Source organism: Lithobates pipiens, unplaced genomic scaffold (assembly GCF_037356315.1).
Source record: "Lithobates pipiens isolate NorthernLeopardFrog02 unplaced genomic scaffold, aLitPip1_a1.2 Scaffold_25, whole genome shotgun sequence".
Taxonomy (NCBI): domain Eukaryota; kingdom Metazoa; phylum Chordata; class Amphibia; order Anura; family Ranidae; genus Lithobates; species Lithobates pipiens.
This window is the reverse complement of record NW_027507787.1, coordinates 207,543,391-207,570,265: the sequence shown is the minus strand read 5'-3', so window position 1 is coordinate 207,570,265 and position 26,875 is coordinate 207,543,391. Positions and strand designations below refer to the sequence as shown.

At 45.6% G+C, this 26,875-nt stretch overlaps 1 protein-coding gene and 1 non-coding gene across 2 annotated transcripts in view; both read left to right on the top strand.

Moving 5' to 3' along the window:
• Window positions 1-26,875, top strand: part of ADAM12 (ADAM metallopeptidase domain 12) — a 1,000,652-nt gene that overhangs the window by 349,888 nt on the left and 623,889 nt on the right.
• On the top strand, window positions 9,075-9,177 carry LOC143932533 (U6 spliceosomal RNA). The gene has a single exon (XR_013262958.1). It is a non-coding gene; the product is annotated as a U6 spliceosomal RNA (small nuclear RNA).

The window sequence follows — 26,875 nt, the reverse complement described above, 5'->3', positions numbered from 1 at the left end:
GATGCTGTTGCTATTTAATTTTCTCTAAGTGTCTCTCCTTTGTCTCTTTTACCCTTTAAACTTTTTAAACTTAAATATTATGAATTCTTTTTAGAAAAACCTCTTGTTTTCTTGTTTTTTTGTTATTTAGTCTTTTTAAATCAATTTGTTTCAAGAAGATTTTAATGCGGATATCCTAAATATGACTATAAATTATATTGCAGGAAGGTTTTGTTTTCTAATTGTAATTGTTATTAAAGGAAAACTAAACTGCCACCTGCAAGGGGGGAGTTTGGTATAATATGCAAATAATGGCCCACTTACCTCCTAGTCTGCTTTCCACCAGTGCTAACAGACCCACGCTCACAACAGAAACTTTGTCCACCACCGCCATCTTCTCCTGTTTCTACCAGAACTGACACGCTACTGATGATTTTTTTCTGCACATGCATGCTGGAGCTACAACTTCCTGCAAGCTAGCTCAATTTTCAGCATCTTAGAAGATTCCACGAGCGGGCTGAGGGTGAACATTGTATTATGTATACAGGCAGCGTCGGGACAATGTCATCCTGTGCCCAGTGCGAAGATGCCAAACTGTGATTGGACACAGCCGATGAGAAGGTCTCGGCTGTGAACCATTGGCTGGGATCTGCTAACAGATTCTCGCTGTCAAATCACAGGGGAGTTGACGGACGAGGCCATGAGCCCAAAATAGGCAGCGATGTATGGGTACGCTGTGGTTCCTATAGTTGCAGCCCCATCACAGTATATGTGCTGCAGCGGGTTGGCAAAGGGTTAATTACCAATGTTATTTGTAATATGCAGCATGAAGGGGGTTAAGAAGAGGAAAAAAGATTGATCGCACACTTGAATCCAAAAGATGCTGTAGAAATTTCTTTGTCATGAGCCAGACAAAATTGCAGTGGTGATCAGTTAACGCATTTCACAAAAAAAAGAACCGTGCTTGTTCACGACAAATGCAGCATGGAGGGGGTTATTGTATTGCCACTGGTCAATAATGCATTAGTGACCAGTGTCAGTTAATTAATCCCTTTGTGCTGCATTAGTGGCACAAGTGTCAGTGTTTTGCTGCAGCATAAAGGGGATAAAGAACACTGACATTGGTGACACTAATGCAGCACAAAGGGATTAATTAACTGACACTGGTCACTAATGCATTAGTGACCAGTGGCAATACATTAATCCCCTCCATGCTGCATATTACAAATAACATTGGTAATTATTAATCTCCCAGTTAGGTGCTTTAATCTGTAGATGTTCATGGGCTTTTTTGATGGTTGGTTCCTCCTCTAGGCCACACTCACTGCTCTGCCCTGCAGCTCTCTACGGTCCGCTCTCTTTCCACCTCCCAGCTGCCCTCTCAGTGACGCCATACCCAGCCGGGAGTTGGAGATTACTCTATGGCCTAGCCTGACAGGGAAGTGAAGACCGGGTCCTAGGCTTGTGCCAGGTGCAGGAGCGGACTCTGTACATCGCTGCAGGCAGTTTTGCAGTATTGTAGCGCAGCCAGCGGTAGTTGCCCACATTTCCCTAGAATGTTTTTAGCAGCAGCACTGCCAGCACTTCACTTGCTCCCCCCTTCCTACAGTAAATGGTTCCGCCCAAGGCATCTGCCCCTTCCGTTCCCCCTTGTACCGGCCCTGTATACAGGCTATCTATACATAAAAATTATTGCTTGGAGAAGGGGAAGACCTTTTTGGCAGAAAAAACATACCAATTTTATTCTACAAAAAAAAACTCCTAATTGTTTAGGGTTTTGTTTTACTTTAATATAACTCTTAAAAGGATAGTCCATCTAAATTGCTGCATTTTTAAATTTCAAAAGCCAATATAGAGGAATGGTAGTGGTAAAAAAAAGTTAAATCATTTTTTTTGTATAATTCCTTTAACCACTTTAAGACCGGGCCTCTTTTTTAGATACTGTATGTTTTACAAGTTAAAAACACATTTTTGCTAGAAAATTACTTAGAACTCCCAAACATTATACATTTTTTTTTTCCTAACATCCTAGAGAATAAAATTGCGGTCGTTGCAATACTTTCTGTCACACCGTTTTTGTGCAGCGGTCTTACAAGCGCACTTTTTTGGGGGAAAAAATACACTTTTTTGAATTAAAAAATTAGACAGTAAAATTAGCCTAATTTTTTTTATATTGTGAAAGATAATGTTACACCGAAAAAAACTGATACCCAACATGTCACGCTTCAAAATTGTGCCCACTTGTGGAATGGCGACAAAGTTTTATCCTTAAAAATCTCAATAGGCGACATTTAAAAATTTTACAGGTTGCATGTTTTGTGTTAGAGGAGGTCTAGGGCTAGAATTATTGCTCTCGCGCTACCGCTCGTGGTGATACCCCGCATATGGTTTGAACACCGTTTTCATAGGCAGGTGCTACTCATGTATGTGTTCACTTCTGCATGCGAGCTTGGCGGGGCAGGGCGTGTTTTAAAAAAAAAAAAAAGTTCTAATTTATTTTACCTTTTAATTTTTATTTTTACATTGTTTTTAAAAAGTGCGGAGGGCACTGTATCGCAGCGGGGGGGCCCTCTCCCACCATAGATAAAAGTGATTTTGCGGCAAATCCGCTGCAGAGACCACTTTTATCTTGTACCGGACCGTTGGCCAAACACGGGGATACCAGGGTTATGGCAGCTAGCTGCTGCCATAACAACGATATCCGTCCCCAAAGTAGGGATGTACATCGGCGTGCGGCGGTCTGGAAGTGGTTAAGGGGGTGTGGCAGGGGGTGTGTCCTATGCCTACATACTTTTGCTAATAGGTGTCCCTCGTTCCCATCTGAAAAAGTTGGGAGGTAGGGAACAGTGATGACTAGGCCTCACTTGGCAACGTCCTGGGAGTATTCCAGTCAGGTTTCATAAGATATGTAAATGGCCTACACCTAAAGCAAAGGCTTTATTCAAATTTAGTCAGAGCTGCACAGTTTGTTTTTATCAACAGATGCCCATTATCTGCATAGGCAGTTTTGTGGTAGAGATGAACTATCCCTTTAAGCTTGGCCTCATTTTTTATTTCCTTGTCCGCAGTTTAGCTCTTTCTTCGTATTCACTAAGGAAGGTTTGAAATTGGCCCTTTGTGCACAAAGCAAGTTGCTATTATAACAAAGATGTATTCAGTCTAAGGCAGTTTGATTTTTGTATCCCTTTTCTGCATGGTCTTTTCTGCCACTGACACTTTGTTGCTTATTAAGTGGGCACATTGGCATTTATTACAGTGTCTGAAGTGAGAAATGTCTATATTATGCCACAAAAAAAAAAAAGATTTAACCTGTAATTTTCCAATGGTCCCTTGAATTCTGTTTGATGTCTGATAGCAAACATTTCTCAGTGTGGTTTTGAATACACAGTGACAAGGAAAAGTATGTGAACCCCTTGACATTAACGTTTTTTTTCTGCCGTAATTTGCATTAAAATGGGATCTGATTCTTATTGAAGTTACAATAGAGAAATACAATGTGTTTAAACTGAAAGCACACAAGTCTAATTCCCTGTGTCTCTATTAAACACACCCATTAAACATGTACAATGCTGGAGGAAAAAGTAACCCTAGAAGTTAAATTGTTTAACTCAAAAGGATAACTTACTGGCAGCCCCTCTATTTGAGGCAGACATACCACTTTGTGTAAGTCTTTCTAAAAACAAGGCTTGTAAATACCTTTTTAGGACGATCTTTAGGCCGCTCACGTGACTCGTGGCCGCTGTATACCTCCGATACATGGCTTCTGCAGGACGGCCCAAGATCTCCCTCTGACATCAGCCGGGATGATCACGTGGCCGTTCAGCCCCTCCCGCAGAAGTCCTGTCTCGGAGATGTAAAGTGGCCACGAGTCGCGTGACTTGCCTGAAGATAGATGTATTTATAATCCTTGTTTTTAGAAAAAAACTTTCATAGGGGGTTATTTACTAAAGGCAAATCCACTATGCACTACAAGTGCAAATAGCAGCAGGGATTTGGGGGGGGGGGGCAGAACACAGAACTGACAGGCAGGGAGGAGGGGGTGTGGGGGCGAGAGGAGAGCTGAGGAAGGCTGTGGATGATGAAGGGACGTACGCTGGTGGTGTTCAGGTGCCTGATTTTCATGGTCAGTGCAGAGAGGAGAATACAGGAAGTGGCAGGATCAGCCAGGTTTTTTTATTTAGTTTAGAGGGAGGCAGATTACACAACACAATCACTGGGCTAAATGACTTTGATTGACAGCCATGGGAGCCAATGGCAACGCTGTTGTGTCTCAGCCAGTAAGGAGGGAGTGTCCCGGATGGCTGAGGGATTTGTGGACATCGCTGGACAGAGAGGGGGCTCAGGTAAGTATTAGGGGAGGCTGCTACACACAGAAGGATTTTTTTCTTAATGCATAGAATGCATTAACATAAAAAAAAACCTTCTGCCTTTACAACTCCTTTAATAGCTGGTCGAACCTGCTTTGACAGTGTACTATACACTCCAAAATATAGATGGCGCTGTAGTGATTTACTAGTGCCTGTATGTCTATAATTCTATGTTCTGCACAGGACTGAAGTCTTTTTTTTTTTTCGCTTTCTTCCTTGTAATGCTGTTCTCACAAATGTATGTTGTTCTCCTATGCCAGTACATCTAAATTATACATTCCTGAAGATCTCAGTGCCTCATCTTATCACAGAACCAACAAGCAGCAATGACTTCAAGCAAGCTCTTTCAGTAGGCCTGATCAGGCTTGTATAACATTTAGGGGGCATTTTGGACTATTCTTCTGCTTCAGCTCAGACACATTTGTAGGATGCAGGTGTGAATGGCTCTGTTGGGGACGGGCCACAGAATCTTTTATAGGTTAAGGGCTGGGCTCTGAGTGGGCCACTCCAAATGGCACATTTTAATTTTCTCAAGTCAGTCTGTGGTGAATTTACTTTGATGCTTATTGTCAATGGCCTGCTGCAACTCCCAATTTCTACTAAACTACAGCTGGCAGAGAGCCACCCTGGCATGATCCTGTAGAATATTTTGGTAAACCTAAGAATTAATTTTCCCCTCAATGATGGCAAGTGGTCCAGGCCCTGAGACAGCAAAGCATGACCAAATGGTGTTCCCCCACCATACTTGGAATGATGTTTGATGTTTGATGTTGTAAGCTGTGCCTTTTTTGTGCCATATATTGTGCTGAGTATTCTTCCAAAATAATTTAACTTGGCCAGTCCGCAAAACATTTTCCCAGCAGCGCTGCAGCTTGCCAAGGTGCTGTTTGGCAAACTTATGGTGTGCAGCTGTGTTTTTTCTTGGAGAGCAGAAGCTTCCTTCCTTTAGTCCTGCTCTTGACACCCTGCCTGTTCAAAGTCTTACATATGGTAGACTCAGGTACAAGGATGTTTGGCCACTTGCAATGATATCTCTTCACTGTTGTGCGTGGGTCCTTCTTTACCTCCATTGAGGATTCTGTGTTGTGCCAGGGAGTCATCTTTGCTGGGCACCAACTTCTAGGAAGAGTATCCGCAGTATTAAACTGTCTTCATCAATAGATAATTTGTCTAATTATTGACTGATGGATGCCTAAACACTTTGAGATAGCTTTATATCCCTTTATAGCCTTAGCAGATCAACTATGCTTGATCATATGTTATCAGAGTTTCCTTTTAGGAGACCTAGTTCACATCAGTTGATGCTTCTTATGACCAACAATCTAGAAATGTTTGAGTGTCTTTTTTTTAAATCAGACTAGCGCTGATCCACAACTCCAAACTCGTTTTATTAATTGGACTCTAGGTGTGCAAACTACTGACTCCAATTTAGCTTTTGTTGAAGTAATTAGTCTTTTTTCACTTACTTTTTTCCTCCATCACTGTTTTAATGGGTGTGCTCATCAAAGACACAAGAAATTAGAATTGTTTGTGTGTTATCCACTTAAGCACATTGTGTTAGTATATTGCTGTGACCTAGATGAGGATCAGATCAAATTTTATGGCTAATTATTGCAGAAAACCAGCTAATTGTAAGGGGTTCACTTGCTACTGTAACTGTTGGGGAATGACAGTTTTAAATCCCATTGGTTTATTTAGAGCAATTTGGAGATCCCATGTATTTGCTACTTTGATAAATAAGGCCATATTCTTCTGGCAAAATATTGTGCCTTGTTTTTAATATGTTTTTAATGGCCCCTTCGCAATATGTCATTCCTTTGTGTCAAAAAGGCAGCTCATTAATTTAGAATGAGCTATTAACACATATCAAGATCCCTGCTGCAGTATTTAATTGCACCACAATGCATGGTATGTGATTTGTGGTTTGCTACAGCCTCGGTGCATTATTCCCTATGTAGCGCTACCCCCGCATGAGCCACAAATCGGGAATCTCTCACCCTGCACAGTCAGGCACACAGAATTTTTCACAGCACTCTGGAGTCAGAAAACAGTCCTTGCAGCTTTGTTTTTGTGTTTTTTTTAGAAGTATTGAACTTGGATGGGGTTAGGGGTATTATGGGATACCCACTTGAATTTAGCAGAACTTGCCAGGGACAACTTCCGCTGTATGGACTATTTACGCACTCCTTCGCTGCCTCTAGTACAACACTTGCTTCAAACACTACAACTCCCAGGACCAGCTGGCACACTGTTGGGTTATCTGACAATTGGGCTTGGTCAGATTGGTAGAAAATGCCCTCTACAGGCAGGGACCACAGGTCCCTTTGGTAGTGTAGCAAAGTCCTTGTGCCCAGCTTTCCTCATGTGGCTACTGATCACAGCACAGCCTATTCATGCACTGCCAGCCTACCTGGCTGCAGCTGCCCCTTCTCTAGCCTTCGTGGCTAAGCTTCCACAGTCCTCCCAGACTGACTCTGCATCTATCTCAGACTGCTCTCACCCAGTCCTCTCAGGCTGCCTCTCAGTCCTTCCCAAATGTAACACTCACCAGCCCACCTTGACTGTCTTCTCCTTGGAGATCTCCTCCTGGACATGCTCACTGGCTCCTGCTGTCCTCACACCTTCTCCTGTGTCACTGGACAGGATTCCTCATGGGTTGTATTAGATCCCACCCCCCAAATTAGGGGTTTACCCTCAAGGGTCCACTGACAGCCTTCTAGCACTCCATCTCCAACTTCCACTTGAACTCTCCTGTCCAGCTGAGTATTTAAGGGGCCCTGTCCCCTGCCAACTCATTTGTTGGGGATTGGTCAGTGCCCTCATAAATACTCCAGGCAGCTCCTCCTAACCTCCTTCCAATTTTTCTGGAAGTTTCCAGCCAGTTCCAAAAGCAGGGGGAGGTACCAGAGGTGCTGCCTGATGAGTAATAATGTACCAGCCCTCCCTGGTTCACTCACCAAACTCGGATTAAAACACGGGCTTGAAAGTCAGGCAAGCCTAAATATTTTGCCTACTTTAATAAAAACCTAAACATTCCTATTCTAGCACACTAGAGGGTGCTACACCTGTAGGTACTTTACTTGTGCATTGAGGTGCCATTCTAAAGTGCACAAAGCACAGTGCATTAATGCATCTGAACACAAAGCATTAGTGCAAAGCTAGCCTTAAAGGGGTTGTAAACCCTCATGGTTTTTCACCTTAATGCATTCTATGCTTTAAGGTAAAAAAACTTTTTTAGTGCTGCTGCCCCCCAGCCCCTGTTTTACTTACCTGGATGCTGTCATCCTCTGTCCAGGAACGAGCACAACATCTGTAGCTGGTGTCTCATGCCCCGATTGGATAGATTGATAGCAGCGCAGCCATTGCTTTCCACTGCTGTCAATTAAATCTAATGAGGCGGCACTGGGGGGCAGGGCCAAGTCCTGCATTCTGTGTGAATGGACACAGATGCGGGACTCGGGAGCGCGCCTGCACAGGTCTCCACCAAGGAGAGTGCTTCTCCAACGTGGACACTCAATGCGGGGAGGAGCCACCAGCGCCGCCATGGAACCCCAGAACAGGAGGACCAGGGCCACTCTGTGCAAAACAAACTGCACAGTGGAGGCAAGTTGTCACGTACCTTCTAGTAGCGAGCCCGGATTGCGGAAAGAGGCCTCCCTTACAACTCCCACTACCGGTTTCCTGGCAATGTAACAGGGAACACAGGAGTAAGGAGGGGTACAGGTGCCTGGCAGGATCAACAGATGAGTAGGATGGGTAGGTGAAGTTCAGTGGAGCAGGTAATCACAGCGAAAGGATCAGCAGGTAATTTATAGCAGATAACACGGTTCAATGGAACAGGTAACTTGCAGCAGATGAAAAGCAGTGCAGGGAAGTAGGCAACTTGTAGCAGATGAACAGTGCAATATACACAGGTACTTGCAGCAGATGAACAGTTCAATATGAGCAGGCACTTGCAGCAGGTGAACAGTTCAATAAGACAAGTGACTTGAAGCAGATGAACGGTGCAATATAAACAGGTACTTGCAGCAGGTGAACAGTTCAATACAAGCGGGTTACTTGCAGCAGATGACACAGTTCAAAACAAGCAGGTACTTGCAGCAGGTGAACAGTTTAATACAAGCAGGTTACTTGCAGCAGATGACACAGTTCAATGTAAGCAGGTTCACCTTTAGCAGACGGATGGTCAAAGCAAGCCGGGTCAGATATCAGACTGGAAGCGAAGTACAAGGGAACAGGCAGGAGAATCGTCACAACAAGCCGGGGTCGGGTGCAGGCAGATAGCAGATGGGTCACAGGCAGGCCGGGTCAAACAGGAACGAATGCTACGGATCAGGTCTCACAGGTATAACGCTGTAGAGCAGACAGCAGAGACCATTAGCAAGAGGCTAGTTTAAATAGGGCGCTTGGCGCCAACACGGACGCGCGCACGCGACCGTGCACGTGCCCGCGCACCTGCTTACGAACGTATGCGTGTTCGTACGATCTGCGTACCCGCGATGATCGTAAACCAGAAGACCTGGAGGTCAGTCTCTTCATGGGATTTTCATGACACAAGTATGACATATTTGTTAATTAAAAAAAAAAAAAAAAAAGAGGGTTTACAAACCATTTAATGTAAAAAAAATTTGACCTTCACAGTAAGAGTTGATAGAACTGGTAAACTGCAAGCACTTTGTGTTAATTGCATTTGATCCATTTCTAGACTAAGTAAAGGAAAAAAACTTTGGGCTATGGCAGCCTATATACTAAAATTGGAACAGTACAGAGAAGATTAGCATGGCCCTTGCTCAAGGGTGACAGGCAAATTAGTGAAATGTTCCATATTGATTGGCCGCTCCGATTTGTTTTTTGTTTTAATCATTTCTAGAATATCTTCATCTATGAAGCAACAGAAATATCAGTAAAGCCCTAAACAATCTAGAGATGACAGGAAAGTATTTAAGCCTATGTATATGCATACATAGGCAGATTGTCATATTTCTTTTTGCAGATATGCTTTTAAGCAGGACTTTTCAAAGAAAGCATATGCTCTTTATGCGAAAGTGGAACGCCTGTTCTGCAATACTGGAGTGATGAAGCCCATTGCCTTGATCATTCTCTGTTCCCAGGTTCAGCCCAAAAATGTACCGCACTAATGAGAGCTCCAGAATTTTAAAGAAAATTGCTTTGTGGGTGCAAACTCTCCTTTGCACTATACCAGCCTTACACATAATATGTCAAGTATATTACTGACAAGGGCCAGGTGGATACACGTGGCCTTAGGTTTAACTGGCTTTTTAAAAATATTTTCAGCAGCACAATCCCTCATTAGAGACTTGAGTCCTTTTCACATTCTATCCTAAACAAAAGCAGAAAAAATATTCCTTCACTTTACTTAAAGTGATACTAAACACACACTGTTTAATTTACATTGCTTCGCTTCTATTTCTGTATGTGGGAGATGGCACCATAATTATTTTAATAAAAAAAGAAAACATCCAAGTACCTTTTTTCTAATCTACATACAGCTATCACATGACCCAGCTCTTTCCCAGTCTGTCTGCAGGGAAACATAAGCAGGAGGAGCTTTTAGTCCTCTGTTGCTGGTCACATGTTCAAAAAGAAAACTGCCCTTGGAATGCAGAGTAAAACTAAATTATTCATATGAACAAACGGTTTTAAATTGGCATACAAATATATATTTAAAATCGGATCTTTATTATTTTGCGTAAATAACGTGGTGTGGGCGAATTTCTGCCAGTCACTGACTGCGTCACGCCACTCCAGCCTGTGTCCTAAAATTGAGAGGGAGGTGAAGCCATTAATAATTTACATGTAATGTCCCACCCCATTGTGTTTAGCTGGAAGAGAGTGAGCTGTCATTTAACACTCTGTGTATGCCCACATATGTGACTCTATAGTCACATGGGCTGCTCAGATGTGATGGGGAGGAAATGCACAGCAATGAAAGTCACTGATAACTGAGCATGTGCAGAGTTGCCACTACAGCTGCAAAATTCCTAGCTGCATTGGGGACTTGGGCAGAAGGAGGAGATAGAGAGCAGCAGGATCAACCAGTTTTTTTTTTTTTTTTACAGAAAACGAATCTCATAGTGACTGAGTGAGTAGGAACACCATGTAATACACCATTTATTGATAGTTTTTTTATGATTTGGGTTTAGTGACACTTTAAGAATCAACAGGTACTTTTAAAACCTTATAATGAGCAGGAGGACAGATATGGGAAGTATGTTGTAGTACCTAACTACTAGTGTTTCCAAACATTACCTAGTGGATGGGTGATTCTGCTATGGGTTCTGAAAGTATTGTCTAATGCGTTACCTTTTTTATGCATAATTTGAAGTCTCAAATCCTTCTTTTAAAGTCTCAAATCCTTCTTTTAAACCAATTGATGTGTATCTATGGGAGAGACCGCACTGCACTTTTTATCCAACTTATTGGAAGCAAAAATTGCTAAAGTGTACTAATGAAGCATGTGACTTCACTTTGTCAGAATCATTTCTCTTATGTAAGGAAAAAAATAAAGAAACATGGCAAATTGGGCTTGGGGCAGCAATTTGAGCAAAATGTGTTTCCAATTTTGTCTAAATGTAAGTGAAACATTTTAAATCCTCAGGGACAGTAGGATTTAGAAGAGCGCTATCATCATAAACTTCAGCTAATGTACACCAGCTGATTACGTTTTTGTACATGGACTTGGGAGACTTGCACATTTCCAGTAGATACCTAGCAGCTGGTTAGGATTGCTGAAACCTGTAGCTCCCCTAGTATCAGGTGTACCTACATCCATTCCATGTATATACTGTATATGAGGGGGAAAGGCCAGGGCCGGATTAAGAGAGGGGCTATTGGAGCTGCGGCATTAGGCCCCTTTTTTTAAATAGGCCCTGGCTAGCCAGACTCGCTGTCACTGTTATTTTCTGTCACTTGTAAACACAATACTACAAGAGACAGCACGCTGCTCAGCGGCGTCAAGGGGGGGGGGGGGCTTAAGCACTGTCGTTTTACAGGGCATCCGGGGATTTCCATCTTCCACTTACCCAGCGTGGCCGAGTGACACACAAGGTCCCACCTCCCGGGACTGGCTGAGCCATCCATTATAGGAGCCTACCTGGTCCAGGAAGCGGGACCTCCTGTGTCACTCAGCCACGCCGTGGCCCGCTCTGTGTAAACCGGCTGTGGTGGCTCTCCTCTTCAGGGCTCGCCACAGCCAGCTGAGCTAGGTAAGGCTGATGGGATGGGGCAAGGCACTGATGATGAGGTTGTATTAATGGGCACTGATGGCTGGGCACTGATGAGACTGTACTGATGGGCACTGATGAGGCTGCATTGATGGACACTGATGGCTGGGCACTGATGAGGCTGCGTTGATGGACACTGATCGCTGTGCACTGGTGAGGCTGTATTGATGGGTACTGATGGCTGAGCACTGATGAGGTTGCATTAATGAGCACTGATGGCTGGGCACTGATGAGGCTGCATTAATGGGCACTAATGGCTGTGGGCACTGATGAGGCTGTACTGATGGGCACTGATGGCTGGGCACTAATGAGGCTGTACTGATGAGACTGAATTGATGAGCACTGGTGGCTGGCCACTTATGAGGTTGTATTGATGGGCACTGATAGCTGGGCACTGGTGAGGCTGCATTGATGGGCACTGGTGAGGCTGCATTGATGGGCAATGCAGTGCTCATCAATTCAACCTAACCAGTGACCATCAATACAGCCTCACCATTGCTCATCAATGCAGCCTCACCAATGCCACATTGGTGAGGCTGCATTGATGGGCACTGGGGAGGCTGAGTTGATGGGAACTGATCAGACTGCAGTTATGGCTGGGCACTGATGATCTCTGTATTATGCTGTCCTGAACCCAGCACTCTGTGTATTGCGCTCTTCTGAACCCAGAGCTGTGTGTATTATGCTCTCCTGAACCCAGTGCTCGTTTTACCCTCTCCTGAACCCATTGCTTGTTGTATTATGCTCTCCTGAACCCATTGCTCGTGTATTACACTCTCCTGAACCCATTGCTCGTTGTATTACGCTCTCCTGAACCCATTGCTCATTGTATTACACTCTCCTGAACCCAGCGATCTGTGTATTACGCTCTCCTGAACCAATTGCTCATTGTATTACGCTCTCCTGAACCCATTGCTCATTGTATTATGCTCTCCTGAAAGCAGCGCTCGTTGTATTATGCTCTGCTGAACCCAGCGCTCTTTGTATTACGCTCTCCTGAACCCAGCGCTCGTTGTATTACGCTCTCCTGAACCCAGCGCTCGTTGTATTATGCTCTCCTGAACCCAGCGCTCATTGTATTATGCTCTCCTGAACCCAGCGCTCGTTGTATTATGCTCTCCTGAACCCAGCGCTTGTTGTATTACGCTCTCCTGAACCCAGCGCTCGTTGTATTACGCTCTCCTGAACCCAGCGCTCGTTGTATTAAGCTCTCCTGAACCCAGCGATCTGTGTATTACGCTCTCCTGAACCCAGCGCTCGTTGTATTATGCTCTCCTGAACCCAGCGCTCGTTGTATTACGCTCTCCTGAACCCAGCGCTCATCCCTTTAAGATCCTCCCACTGTACAATTTGGTTACACCCACCCTATGATGTAATATTTTTACTCTGCAGGAAGGGGGGGGGGGGGTTCCTGCACCTCTTACCTGAAAAGAAAAGCCCTGGGCCCAGCCGCCCAAAAAGAACAGGCTGCACACGGTAAGCAATGGGTCGACAGGGAGAGATGCCCCTGGCCTTGACTGGTCCTGCATCTGCATGCGGCTGGGTGGAATTAATAATGGGCACTGCGGACAGTCCTAATGGAAGCCATGTATTGAGCTTCTGTAGTGTTGTGTTAGGTCTGCACAGTTGTGCCCTTCAGCCTCCCCTCAGGGTGCACCACACATGCCAATGCAGGGCTCTTATGGAAGCCTGAGACTTCCATGGCATTGGGCCTGCGCTGCTGCACTCTTTCACTTTCACCTCAGGGTGCATGCCGATACACCGGCCAATAATGCTCTTAATCTGGTCCTGGGAAAGGTTCAGCTGTTTTTGGCAGTGGTAAACCTTGCACAAGGCAGAGAAGCCCAGGAAAGGAGGATTTCCCTGTGCTTTTATTTGGTAAGGCAGTAAGCAAACAAAGTGCAATGCAGGAGAACTTTGTACTGCAATTCCATAGCATAAAACTAACAACCTATTTGCTAGTTCAAGCTGGTAACTAAACATGTGTGCATTCCTGAACAACAGGGCACCCTTTAATGTTTTCCTCAAGACAATTGGGTAGAGCATGTACCTTTTTAGCATTAAGTCAGCAGTCAGCCTTTTCACCCAGCACCAGGCTTTCATAGCAGGGAGAGAGTGAGAAAGCGTCCCCTTGAACCTCAGTCAGCTCACACATAAAATGGCCTTGTCTACTGCTAAGACGAATTAATGAGGTGTGGCTAACAGGTAAGATGTGAACCCTAGGGATGGAGTCTTTATCCTACATAAAGCCCTTAAAGACTCCAGGTTTCAGGAACCAGACCAGAACTTAAGATAGGAGAAAACACAAGTCTTTGTTTTCTCCATAACACACAAGTTATGGACCTCCTCACTCTGTGTAGTTGAGAAACCTATGTGACACACATGCACCATCCACAGTCTGCCAAAATGTGCCTCGTGTACGCTCCCCATCTGCTCAGACCTGTGGAAAAGAGCAAAAATTGCCAACACACCGTGGGTTTTGTGGTGCCCTAGGCCTGACTAAATTCCTGCACCCCCTAATTTAAATACTTTAAGACCCACCCTATCACCTGTAAACCTCACCTCTACCTCTTAGAGCTCCACCCCTTCCTTTCTATAGATTAGCACTCACTATCGCACACCATCGGTTTCATAATTTCACAGTTTATTGGTGTATATAAATTATGTATCGATTATAGCACTGAGCACTGAGCACTTTGCAGTACATTCATTTTCACTGAATGTGGACTGCTTATTGAATTTGCATTGATTTCAGCATGGAGCACTTTGCACATGCTGAAATCAATGCAAACTCATTAACCACTTGGAGACCACCCACCGCATATATACTACTTGTACGTTGTTAAATGCACAAGATACTGTGGGCGCTCCCTGCACAGCAGGGGAGCCAATCTATTTAGAATACATATTGGCTTAAATTGATGAAGAAATTTGTTTTTGAAAGTGACGCAGTGCCATATCGCAAAAAATGGCCGGGTCATGAAGAAAAGGGGCAAATCTTCCGGGGCTGCAGTGGTTAAACATTCAGTGAAAGTTCATTAATGCAGTTTGCAGTACATGAACATTCAGTGAATGTGGACTGTTTAATTAGTTTATAGCACGGATAACTTTATTGCAATAAGATATGTGTATTTATTTAATCTATATTTATATTTGATTGGTAGCTTGCCATGTGCCCATGATTACAAAAGTAATAGTAATTGATTTTACCTGCTGCTGTCCTGGCCTGGGGGTCTCTCTCTCTCTTTCTCTCTCTCTCCCCCCCCCCCAATCTTGACAGACCCACCCTGGGCCAGGGAGAAGATGCAAAGGAAGGACGCTGCGTGGAGGAGGGTAGGCGGAAGCCCAGTCTGGCCAGTCACCGGCCATTTTATGGGGGTGCCAGTCGCTCCCCCACCTGGCCAAGTACGCTACACTAATGCCTGCTATGGCATTAGGAAGTGCTGCGCTATAGCAAGCCGGCCGCTGGGAGGGCTGTACCCATGTAGGAGATGGCCGCGGGAGGTAGCTGTGGGAGCCAGGACTTGGAAGTACAGGTTGGGGGGGTTCGTACGGGGGTGGGGGCGGCATTTTTGCCACCCCCCCACACAAAGTTCCTTGTCGACCTAGGCCAAAACACAGCACTGCCAACCCCTTGCTGGGTCCCTGCAACAGTATTTGGACAAGACTACCAATATGTACTGGTGCCCCCTGGCAGACTTCGGTAGTGGCGTGACCATAGCCATAGAAACCTTTTTATTGCCAAACCTCGAAAATGATGTTGCGTGCATTCATTTAACATTCAGGGCAACTTTTTACAATACTAAATAGGGACTAAAACTGGTGCACACAGAATCTGGTGCAGTTCTGCATAGTAACCAATCAGCTTCTAAGTTTCATTGTCAAAGCCTATTTGAACAAGCTGAAGGTAGAATTTAATTGGTTACTATGTATAGCTGCACCAGATTTTATGTGCACACATTTTAGTAAAGAGGAAGTAAACCCTGATGAGTTTACTTCCTCTTTCATTCCCTGCAAAGGCAAAGCATAATGGACTACTATGCATCGCATAGTAGCCCATTATGTGTCACTTACCCGACACAGGAGCCAGCAATGTCACCGCTGTCCCCTGTAGTCCGCCGCATCCATCTTTTCGGTGGGGTCTCGCAGCTCCGCCGCTGTCATTCGGTAATATTTCTTGGACCTACAGGTAAGCCTTAATCTAGGCTTACCTGTAGGTCAAAGTGGTTTGTAAGGGTTTACAACCACTTTAAATCTCCTCCGATGTCTTTGTAAATACCAAACCCGTAACCTTGGTCAGCTCTTACATTTTTTTTCTACCTCTAAGGCCCCATTCACACCTGAGCATAGCGTTTTCAGGCAGAAAAATCACGCGACTTTACTGCGATTTTGCGGCATTTATACTGAGATTTTGCAGCTTTTTTGCCGCGATTTTGTGCAGGGCAACAGGTCACCAATGTAAAAAGAAGAAAAACTCCAAAATCTGCCAGATTTGAGCGACAAAAAAGGGTCCAGAACTTCAGGCGTTTGGCTTCAGGCGACTTGGACTGGAGATGTGAACCATCTCCATTAAGAATAATAATGGTATTTATTATATACAGCTTACCTGTAAAATCCTTTTCTTGAGAGTACATCACAGGACACAGGAGCTTCATTACATAGTGGGTTATATAGGCACCTCTGGTGACTGGACACTGTTTAACCCCAATTAAGGAGAATTCCTTCCCTATATAACCCCTCCCATATGGGAGGCACCTTAGTTTTGTAGCAAAGCAATAAGAAACCACGTAAAACCCAAGAGGGGCAGGAGCCCTGTGTCCCGTGATGTACTCTCAAGAAAAGGATTTTACAGGTAAGCTCTATATAAAAATCCAATTTTCTTGATCATACATCACGGGACACAGGAGCTTCATTACATAGTGGGATGTCCCAAAGCAATGCTCAGATTGAGGGGAGGGAGACACAGATCATAATTATAGACCGCCATGGGCCGGAGGACCTAAACTGCAGCCTACAGTACACTGCGCCCCAAGGCGATATCCTCTTGCCCTCTGACATCCACCTGATAGAATCTGGTGAATGTGTGGACTGATGACCAAGTTGCAGCCTTACAGATCTGAGCCAGGGAGGCCTGGTGATGCACTGCCCAAGAAGCACTTACAGCCCTAGTAGAGTGCGCTTTCATCCGAAAAGGAGGGATTTTCCCTTTAACACTATAGGCTTGAGAAATAACCTGTCTAATCCACCTTGAGAGAGTGGATTTTGACGCCGCCTGGCCCTTCCTAGGGCCTTCTGGCAAAATAAACAAGCAATCAGTTTTCCTTATCTGAGCAGTTGCTTGAAGATATATACTGATTGCTCTAACCACATCCAAATTGTGCAAAGATTCTTCTTCTGTGGACTGTGGGTCCGGAAAAAAGGATGGTAGGATTACATCTTGATTCAAATGGAATCCCGAAACCACCTTAGGTAGAAAGGACCTGTTGGGACGCATGACCACCCGGTCCTTATGAATAATTAGATACGGCTCCTTGCTGGAAAGAGCTGCTAGCTCTGATACTCTTCTAGCCGTGGATATGGCTACCAAGAAAACCAATTTTTTAGTCAGGAGAACTAATGAAGCCAGATGCAAAGGTTCAAATGGTTGCCCCTGCAAAGCCGAGAGAACCAAATTGAGATTCCCATGGGCATACCGGAGGTTTGACTGGGGGTCTTATCCGCATGGCCCCCTGGATGAAAGCCCACACCAGGGAATGCGATGCAAGTGGCTTCTGAAAAAAACACTGACAGGGCCGAAATCTGCACCTTCATAGTGCTTATGGCCAAATTCATTTCTAGGCCTGACTGGAGAAAGGCCAAGACCCTGCTAATGACATACTTTCTAGGATGCCATTTCCTGAGTTCACACCAGGAAACATATGCCCTCCAGATTTTGTAATAAATAAGCCTGGAGGCCGGCTTTCTGGCATTGACCAGAGTAGAAAGGACTGGCCCCAAAAGGCCACAGTCTCTCAGAATGTGGGTCTCAGCAGCCAAACCGTCAAATTCAGACTGTGTAAAGCAGGATGGTAAATTGGACCCTGTGAGAGCAGATCTGGCCGGAGAGGGAGGATCTACGGCCTGCCTACTGCCAACTTCATGATCTCTGCGTACCACGGTCGCCTGGGCCAAGCTGGGGCCACCAAAAGGACGATTTTGTCTCCCTCTTGATTCTTCCCAGGAACCGCGACAGACGTGGGCTCGGGGGGAAGGCATAGATCAGATTGTACTGATCCCAGGGAACTGTCAGAGCATCTGACCCCTGAGCAAGTGTATCTCTTGTCCTTGACACAAAATTGTCCAGTTTCCTGTTGAACCTGGATGCAAACAGATCTATGTCTGGAGTACCCCACCTGTGACATATGTTCCGAAACACGTCGGGGTGCAAAGCCCATTCTCCTGGGCACAACTGCTGGCGGCTCAGAAAATCCGCCTGCCAATTTTCCACTCCTGGAATAAAGACTGCAGAAAGACACGGAACTTGCTTTTCTGCCCAGACAAGTATGCGATTCACCTCTTTTTGGGTAACCAGACTCCTGGTACCGCCCTGGTGATTGATATAAGCCACTGCTGTGGCATTGTCGGACTGAACTCGAACAGGGAGACCTCGTAGTCTGTAAGACCACTTTATGAGAGCCATATAAACTGCCCGGATCTCCAAGACATTTATGGGCAAGAGCTTCTCGATTGCAGACCATTTCCCCTGCGAGCACGTCTCCTCCAACACTGCTCCCCAGCCTGTCAGGCTGGCATCTGTCGTGATAATCTTCCATGGAAGAGGAAGAAAAGTTTTGCCCTTCAGCAAATTCTTGGTTTGTAACCACCAGACGAGACTCTTGCGTGTCCCTGGGGATAGACGCATAGGAAGATCCAAGGATTGGGGCTTCCTGTTCCAAGCCGCAAGGATGCATCTTTGCAGAGGCCTTGAGTGGAACTGGGTAAATGGGACGGCCTCGAAGGAGGCGACCATCTTCCCTAACAGTCCCATGCGCAATCGAATGGGGGATGATCTCCTGCCCAGAATTAGGCGCACCAGATCCCCAATGGCCAAGGCTTTTGGCCTTGGAAGAAACACCTTGCCCTGAGCGGTGTCGATGATCATACCCAGGTATTCCAACCTGGTGGCAGGCTGTAGGGACGACTTTTCCAGGTTTATAATCCAACCTAGGCGTTCCAGGTGTTCTAGCGTTCTGGTAACGCTGTTGTTCAGGAACGCTACTGTTTTCTCCATGAGAAGCAAATCGTCTAGATAAGCCATGACGGCTATACCCTGAGCTCTTAGGTTTGCCAAGAGAGGGTCCAGAATTTTTGTGAAGACTCGAGGGGCCGTAGCAAGCCTGAACGGCAAGGCCACAAATTGAAAATGGCGCCGCTCTACCGCGAACTTTAGACATTTTTGTTGTGCGGGAAAAATTGGCACATGGAGATATGCATCTTTGATGTCTATTGATGCCATAAACTCTCCCCCTTGCAGGGAGGAGACCACAGTGCGGATTGACTGCATTTGGAAGGACCGGATGCGTAAAAACCGGTTCAGATCCTTCAGATCTAGGATAGGTCTGACACTTCCATTTTGGCTTCGAAACGGTGAAGAGATTCGAGTAAAACCCTGAACCCTGTTCTTTTGGGTCCACTTCTACTATCACCCCCTGGGATAGTAAGTGATTTAAGGCCAGAAATAGCATTTTTTGCTTTACTGGATCCCTGGGGATCCTTGACCTTAGAAAACGAGAAGGTGGAATCTCCTGAAACTCTAGCCTGTAGCCCAGAGATACCGAAGAGATCACCCACTTGTCCCGGATCTCTTCCCGCCAGGCTCCTGCAAACTGCAGGAGCCTTCCCCCCACTCGGCCGAGCGGGGGCGCCCCTTCACAAGGAAGCTTTTGGGCTCTGCTTGGCAGGCTTTTGCCCCCAGGTCTTTTTCTGCCCCTGGGCTCGGCCCTGAGCCTTTCCTGTAGAGGAGGGTTGAGTAGGCTGTCGCCACTGCTTAGAGATTGATGCTCCGGGAGAGAGAGCACGCCTAAAAGGACGCTTGCTCCTTTTGACTGGAAGGAGAGTAGATTTACCTCCCGAAATTTTTTGGACAAATTTGTCTAATTTTTCTCCAAACAAACGTTCCCCTTTAAACGGGAACCCAATCAAATGCTTCTTGCATGACAGCTCAGCTGCCCAATTCTTTAGCCATAGGGCCCTTCGCATGTGTACCAACATGAGACAAACGTGATGCTTGTTGGACAGAATCCAAAATCGCATCAATCATGAAACACAGAAAATGAGGTATTTCTGCATAATTCTCTACTTCCTCGCTGGGAAGGAGCCCAAGCATCTGCTTAACCTGTTCCTTGAGGAACTGACACAACCCCACGGCTGCGACTGTAGGTTGCACTACAGCGCTAGTCATGGAAAAGGAGGCTTTTAATAAGGTTTCCAGCTTCTTATCAGTTGGATCTTTAAATACCTGCACATTATCCAAGGGACAAGTCAGATTTTTATTCACGCAAGAAACAGCCGCATCAACAGATGGGACCCCCCACTTCTTGGTGAACCTTTCCTCCAGAGGATAATGCATAGAAAACCTTTTAGGAGAAGCAAACAGTTTATCGGGATGTCCCCAATCCTCATACAACAATTCATCCATTAAGGGATGAATTGGGAAGGAATAGGCAGTCTGTGGGGCTTTCCTGACTCCCAGGGAAGAAACAGAGGACGTAGCGACTTCAGCAGCAGGCATTCTGAATGTGGTACGCACCAATTCAGTATAATACTGCACCTGTTTTCTGAGCGCCTGGGAGGAGGGGACTCTCTCCTCTTCCTCTGATTCCTCCGACTGCTCATGATCCCTGTCCCAAGATAGGGATCTCTCCTCATTGTCAGAAGAATCATCTGAGAGAGGGATTTCAGCAGATGGAGGGGATCTACCCCTTTTCCTGCTATCTTTCAGGGAAGCAGAAATAAAATTAATTATTCTCCCTTCAAAACCCTCCAATGTAGCCCTAAGGGAGTCCTCAGTGACATAAACCGGGGCTGGGACATTAGAAGAGGCTGCAAAACCTGACAGGGGCACTGACTCGTCCTGAGAGGCTGGCTCCAGTCTTGCAGGGGGGGATGGTAATTTACAGGCACTTTTAGAACCCCCGGACCTAGGCGGTGATTTACCAGTGCCCTTGTTACCTCCCCCTGAGACCCTCTTACGAGGAGACATAGTCCTAAGCTACAAAGCAGAGGTACTAGTACAAAGTGCAATCACTGTTGTGCTTAAAGTCTCACAATAAATATATATGCTTAAACTGCACAACCTGATGCTGAGTAGGTGTCTAAGGTTTGCCTGGATCCAATCCCCATGGATGCTTACTGCCCACAGCTCCTGTGTCTCCACTTAAAGCCCGCTGACGCTCTGGGCTTTTTAAAACTGCCGCCTGGCGCCTGCGCAATACAGCGCCGTGCACACTGACGTGCACGGCTCACAACCACACTCCCCCCTCCTCCATTAGGCTGGGAACGTGCCCGGCATGCGTGCACGAGGACCACAGAATCCAGGGGGGAAAGGAAAACTCCATCGGAGCTGCGTGGGACCCCCAGACTACGTGGGACCCCTGTATTACCTTGTTGTGGCAGGGACTGCAGTGGAGATGTGAGACAGCTGGAGAACCAGGCTTCACTGAGCGTGTGTACTAAAAGGCATATAAGTATGCATCAGGGTGCTCTTACTCCCTCTAGTGGTGGAAACCAGGTAAGACATACAACTACTCAAAATGAAGAAATCCATCATATAATTTATATATATAGGATTAACTTCCCTTACCTGTCCTCGCCGCAGGAATTGCTGAACAGACAAATTCCAGCCTTCACCCATCATGGCGGGCAGTGTTAGCCAACCTTCAGGTTTATCTGGGGCTCTTTCTCGGAAGAGCCTTCTACCTGGACCATGTAAAAGACTCTGCCAGAAACATTTGTGCGCTCTGTGTAAACAGTACACCAAGTCTGGTTTTCTCAGAGCCCAGTCTTCCAATAGGAGAGGACTTGCAGGCCAAACCTCGTTTCTTCGGCTGACGAGGCCCGGGTACCATACCATCTTGGGAGTCAAATATCCGGTTTGTTGTAGCCCTTAGGCCCCTCGCAGGGACCTGCACAGAGCTAAAGTTTTACGTGACCAACCACCATAGACACTGGCGAAAAAACTGAGGTGCCTCCCATATGGGAGGGGTTATATAGGGGAGGAATTCTCCTTAATTGGGGTTAACCAGTGTCCAATCACCAGAGGTGCCTATATAACCCACTATGTAATGAAGCTCCTGTGTCCCGTGATGTATGATCAAGAAAGATTTTTTTTCCCCTGCAGCATTTTGTAGCTTCAGGCTTCAAGCTACAAAATGCTCAGATGTGAATGGGGCCTAAATTACCATCCAACACATGAGAATGTCTGATTTAATATTGTCTCCAGCTGATCCACAACTTGCACCCAATCTTTGTTTACATGATACGGTAAGCGATAGGATACTGAAAAAATGTGGGCATACCAGGCTGATTTCTGGTTCACCTTTTAGATTTTTCTTTTTTTTAACCCATTTGCCAAACTGGCAATTTTGTACTTCCAAAGTCTTCTTGGCCACAGGTTAGCCATTAAAGGATAAGTTCACCTTTTAACAAAAAATAATAAATGCACTTTTTTTTTTTTTTTTTGCAGGTAAAAAAAAAGTGCATTTACTATTTTTTGCTTTGGAAGCTTGTAAAGCATTTCACTAGAGATCAGCAGATCGCTGGTACTATGCAGGACTCCTGCAGATCTGTCCTTGTATTTGTGTGTTCGTACCTCTTATGGGTAAGCAGATATACTTACTGACAGGAAGAATGAATTAACTACCACAGCGCTCAACAGCAATATGGTAGTTTGAGACCTACAAGCCAACAGCCGTAAAACATGTGGGGACTTGTAGTTTCCCATTCACAGGCAACTGTGAATAAGTGACGTGGTTGGGCGGGTAAAATACAGTTGGAACATGTAACGTGTTACAAAAGGTGAGCTTATTATTTAAGTCTACCTTTTTAACCAGTTGCCGACCGCCGCACGCCGATGTACGTCGGTAGAATGGCACGGGCAGGCATAAGGACATACATGTACGTCCCTTGCCTCCCGCGGGTCGGGGGCCCGATGCCTGCGGCGGTCGGTTTTCGTCCGGGAGCGATCCGGGACGAGGGGGCGGCCATTCATTCATGGCCACCCCTCGCGATCGCTCCCGACGAATAGAAATCCCCGGTGACATCACTTCCCCTCCTGTAATGTAAACACAGGAGAGGAAGTGATGTATTCTCTCCTCCGTGTCGGTATTTTTCGTTCCGACACGGAGGAGAGCGGATCGGTGAGTTGCACCAACACTCTACACACACAGTAGAACATGCCAGGCACACTCACACCCCCCCTTTACCCCCCGATCACCCCCCCAATTACCCCTGCCCCCCAGTCACAGTGACACCAATGTCATTTTTTTTTTTTTTTTTGCATTGGTGTCATTTGTGACTGTAATAACTGTTAGGGCAGTTAGAGTTAGCCCCCTTTAGTTCTAATGTACCCCCCTAACCCCCCCAATAAAGGTTTAACCCCGTGATCACCCCCCGTCGCCAGTGTCACTAAGGCTGGGTTCACATTGCAGCGGTTTATGAGAACGAATGTGATTTGCACCGCACTGCAGTGCAAATCACATCCGATCTCTGTGCGATTCGAGTTCAGCCATTCGCCGCACCCGCCGCACCCGCCGCAAATTCGCACGGGACCCTTTTTTTGGCCCGCAGCAGAATCGGATCGCATGGGTGTTCACACCATGCGATCCGAGTTTGCAGATCGCACTGCGATATGCGAACTGATCTGGGGGTGTCATTAACATTTCACTGACACTCCCAGCAGTTCGCATAGGGCAGTGTGAACTGCCGCCGGGAGGCATGCGATGCGGGAACCCGCCGCGCATTCGTGGCGTTCCCGCATCGCTCCAGTGTGAACCCAGCCTAATAAGCGATCGTTTTTCTGATCGCTGTATTAGTGTCACAGGTGACGCTAGTTAGGCAGGTAGGTATTTAGGTTCGCTGCAGCTTTTTATAGCGCCAGGGACCCCCATATACTACCGCATAAAGCCCCCTGATTGCCCCCTAGTTAACCCTTTCACCAGTGATCACCATATAACTGTTACAGGTGACGCTGGTTGGTTAGTTATTTTTTTATAGTTTCAGGGCACCCGCCATTTATTACCTAGTCTCACTAGTGTACCCCTAAATTTAGGGGTGTCTACTTTCCAAAATGGGGTCATTTGGGGGGGGTTTGTGCCATCTTGGCATTTTATGGCCTTCAAAACTGTAACGCCCTTAGAAAGCCTGAAGGCGGTGCTTGGTTTTCGGGGCCCCGTACGCGGCTAGGCTCCCAAAAAGTCCCACATATGTGGTATCCCCGTACTCAGGAGAAGCAGCAGAATTTATTTTGGGGTGTCATTTCACATATGCCCATGGCATGCGTGAGCAATATATCATTTAGTGACAACTTTGTGAAAAAAAAAAAAAAAAGTTTGTAATTTTCCCGCAACTTGTGGCAAAATATAAAATATTCCATGGACTCAACATGCCTCTCAGCAAATAGCTTGGGGTGTCTACTTTCTAAAATGGGGTCATTTGTGGGGGTTTTTTGCCATCTTGGCATTTTATGGCCTTCAAAACTGTAATAGGTAGTGAGAAGTGAACTCAAAAATTTACGCCCTTAGAAAGCCTGAAGGCGGTGCTTGGTTTTCGGGGCCCCGTACGCGGCTAGGCTCCCAAAAAGTCCCACATATGTGGTATCCCCGTACTCAGGAGAAGCAGCAGAATTTATTTTGGGGTGTCATTTCACATATGCCCATGGCATGCATGAGCAATATATCATTTAGTGACAACTTTGTTAAAAAAAAAAAAAAAAGTTTGTAATTTTCCCGCAACTTGTGGCAAAATATAAAATATTCCATGAACTCAACATGCCTCTCAGCAAATAGCTTGGGGTGTCTACTTTCTAAAATGGGGTCATTTGTGGGGGTTTTGTGCCATCTTGGCATTTTATGGCCTTCAAAACTGTAATAGGTAGTGAGAAGTGAACTCAAAAATTTACGCCCTTAGAAAGCCTGAAGGCGGTGCTTGGTTTTCGGGGCCCCGTACGCGGCTAGGCTCCCAAAAAGTCCCACATATGTGGTATCCCCATACTCAGGAGAAGCAGCAGAATTTATTTTGGGGTGTCATTTCACATACGCCCATAGCATGTGTGAGCAATATATCATTTAGTGACAACTTTGTGTAAAAAAAAAAAAATTTTTTTTTTTGTCATTATTCAATCGCTTGAGGCAAAAAAATAAAATATTCAATGGGCTCAACATGCCTCTTATCAATTTCCTTAGGGGGTCTACTTTCCAAAATGGGGTCATTTGGGGGGGTTTTGTACTGCCCTGCCATTTTAGCACCTCAAGAAATGAGATAGGCAGTCGTAAACTAAAAGCTGCGTAAATTCCAGAAAACGTACCTTAGTTTGTAGATGTGACAACTTTTGCGCAAACCAATAAATATACAATTATTGACTTTTTTTTTACCAAAGACATGTGGCTGAATACATTTTGGCCTAAATGTATGACTAAAACTGAGTTTATTGGATTTTTCTAATAACAAAAAGTAGAAAATATCATTTTTTTTTCAAAATTTGCGGTCTTTTTACGTTTATATCGCAAAAAATAAAAATCGCAGAGGCAATCAAATACCATCAAAAGAAAGCTCTATTTGTGGGAAGAAAAGGACGCAAATTTTGTTTGGGTACAACATTGCATGACCGCGCAATTACCAGTTAAAGCAGCGCAGTGCCAAAGTGTAAAAAGACCTCTGGTCATTTACCAGCAAAATGGTCCGGTCTGAAAGTGGTTAATCATTGAGCTCTGCGCATCCATCCAGATTTCCTTTGAAGTTATTAATCCAAGAGGTTTTATCTAGGTTTTATCTCGCGTTTGGTTCCTTTTGTTGTAGAACTCCTGTGGGACCGTCCCCATGCTTTTTTTTTTTTTAAAGTCCCTGAGATCCATTTGGCATGAACCGACACCAACCTATATCTATAAAAAAGATCCCAAGATTCAGGTCCAGTGCCTCTAGTTTAACTGACTGACAACTGGCAATTTTTATTAGTTTTCCAGATACAGTAAGTGAACCTCTAGCCAAGGCACACAGTAGGTTATCACCTAGTGCTACAGTAACAGAGTAAGGCCGCCTGTCTTGCTTACAAAAAGAGAAGAATAGAGTGCACAACCGGTAAATCTTATCCATATACTGAGGTATCCAGCCGCTAACGAATAGTCGCTGTACCACATGCAAAAGAGAAGTAGAGGAGTATGAGAGAGTAAGAAGAAGAGAGAAAAGAGGGGAAGGGAGGGAAAAGGGTATCAACCTACTCCGGAGCCCAGCCAATACCAGAAGACGCTACCTGTGCACATCCCACACCGACCCAGCGTAAGTCGGGTAGGGGGAGCTTCTAAAGGGTCCCACAATTCCAAAACGCTGTTATGAGTATCTTTGTAGTTTTTTAGGGAAATGGACAAGTATTCCATCCTCGTTACATCCTGAAACCTCATGTGCAGATCAAGAAATGAGGGGGGCTCCTGCTTCTTCCATTTTAGATGTTTAAGACCCCTTTCACACTGAGGCATTTTTCAGGCACTACAGCGCTAAAAATAGCGCCTGAAAAATGCCTCAGCTGTAAACCCAGTGCTTTCACACTGGGGCACTGCGCTGACAGGGTGTCACAAAAAGTCCTGCCAGCAGCTTCTTTGGAAGGAGGAGCGGTGAATAACACCGCTCCTGCCCATTGAAAATAATGGGACAGCACTGCCATACCGCTGGCAAATCGCCAATGCAGCATGGTTTTGCGGGTGGATTTAACTCCTTTTGGGGTGCTTGGTGGGTTTAAAACCGCCTTGCTAGCAGCCGAATAGCGCCACTAAAACTACGGTAAAGCAGCGCTAAAAATAGTGCCGCATTACCGCTGACGCCCAGGCGGCTCAGTGTGAAAGGGGTCTTAGAGAAGGATTGAGGGGGGAGATATAGGTTTTGCATCGCCAGCAACAGCCATGAGCAGAGATGTATATGCAGTGGAGCAGATATGTTTATTCATATTTTATTGTACTAACTAATCTTTTATGTCAGTTTCTAACTAACAGGGTTCCCCCTAATGGATTCCCCAAAACAAACAGGCAGCACATGTACCTT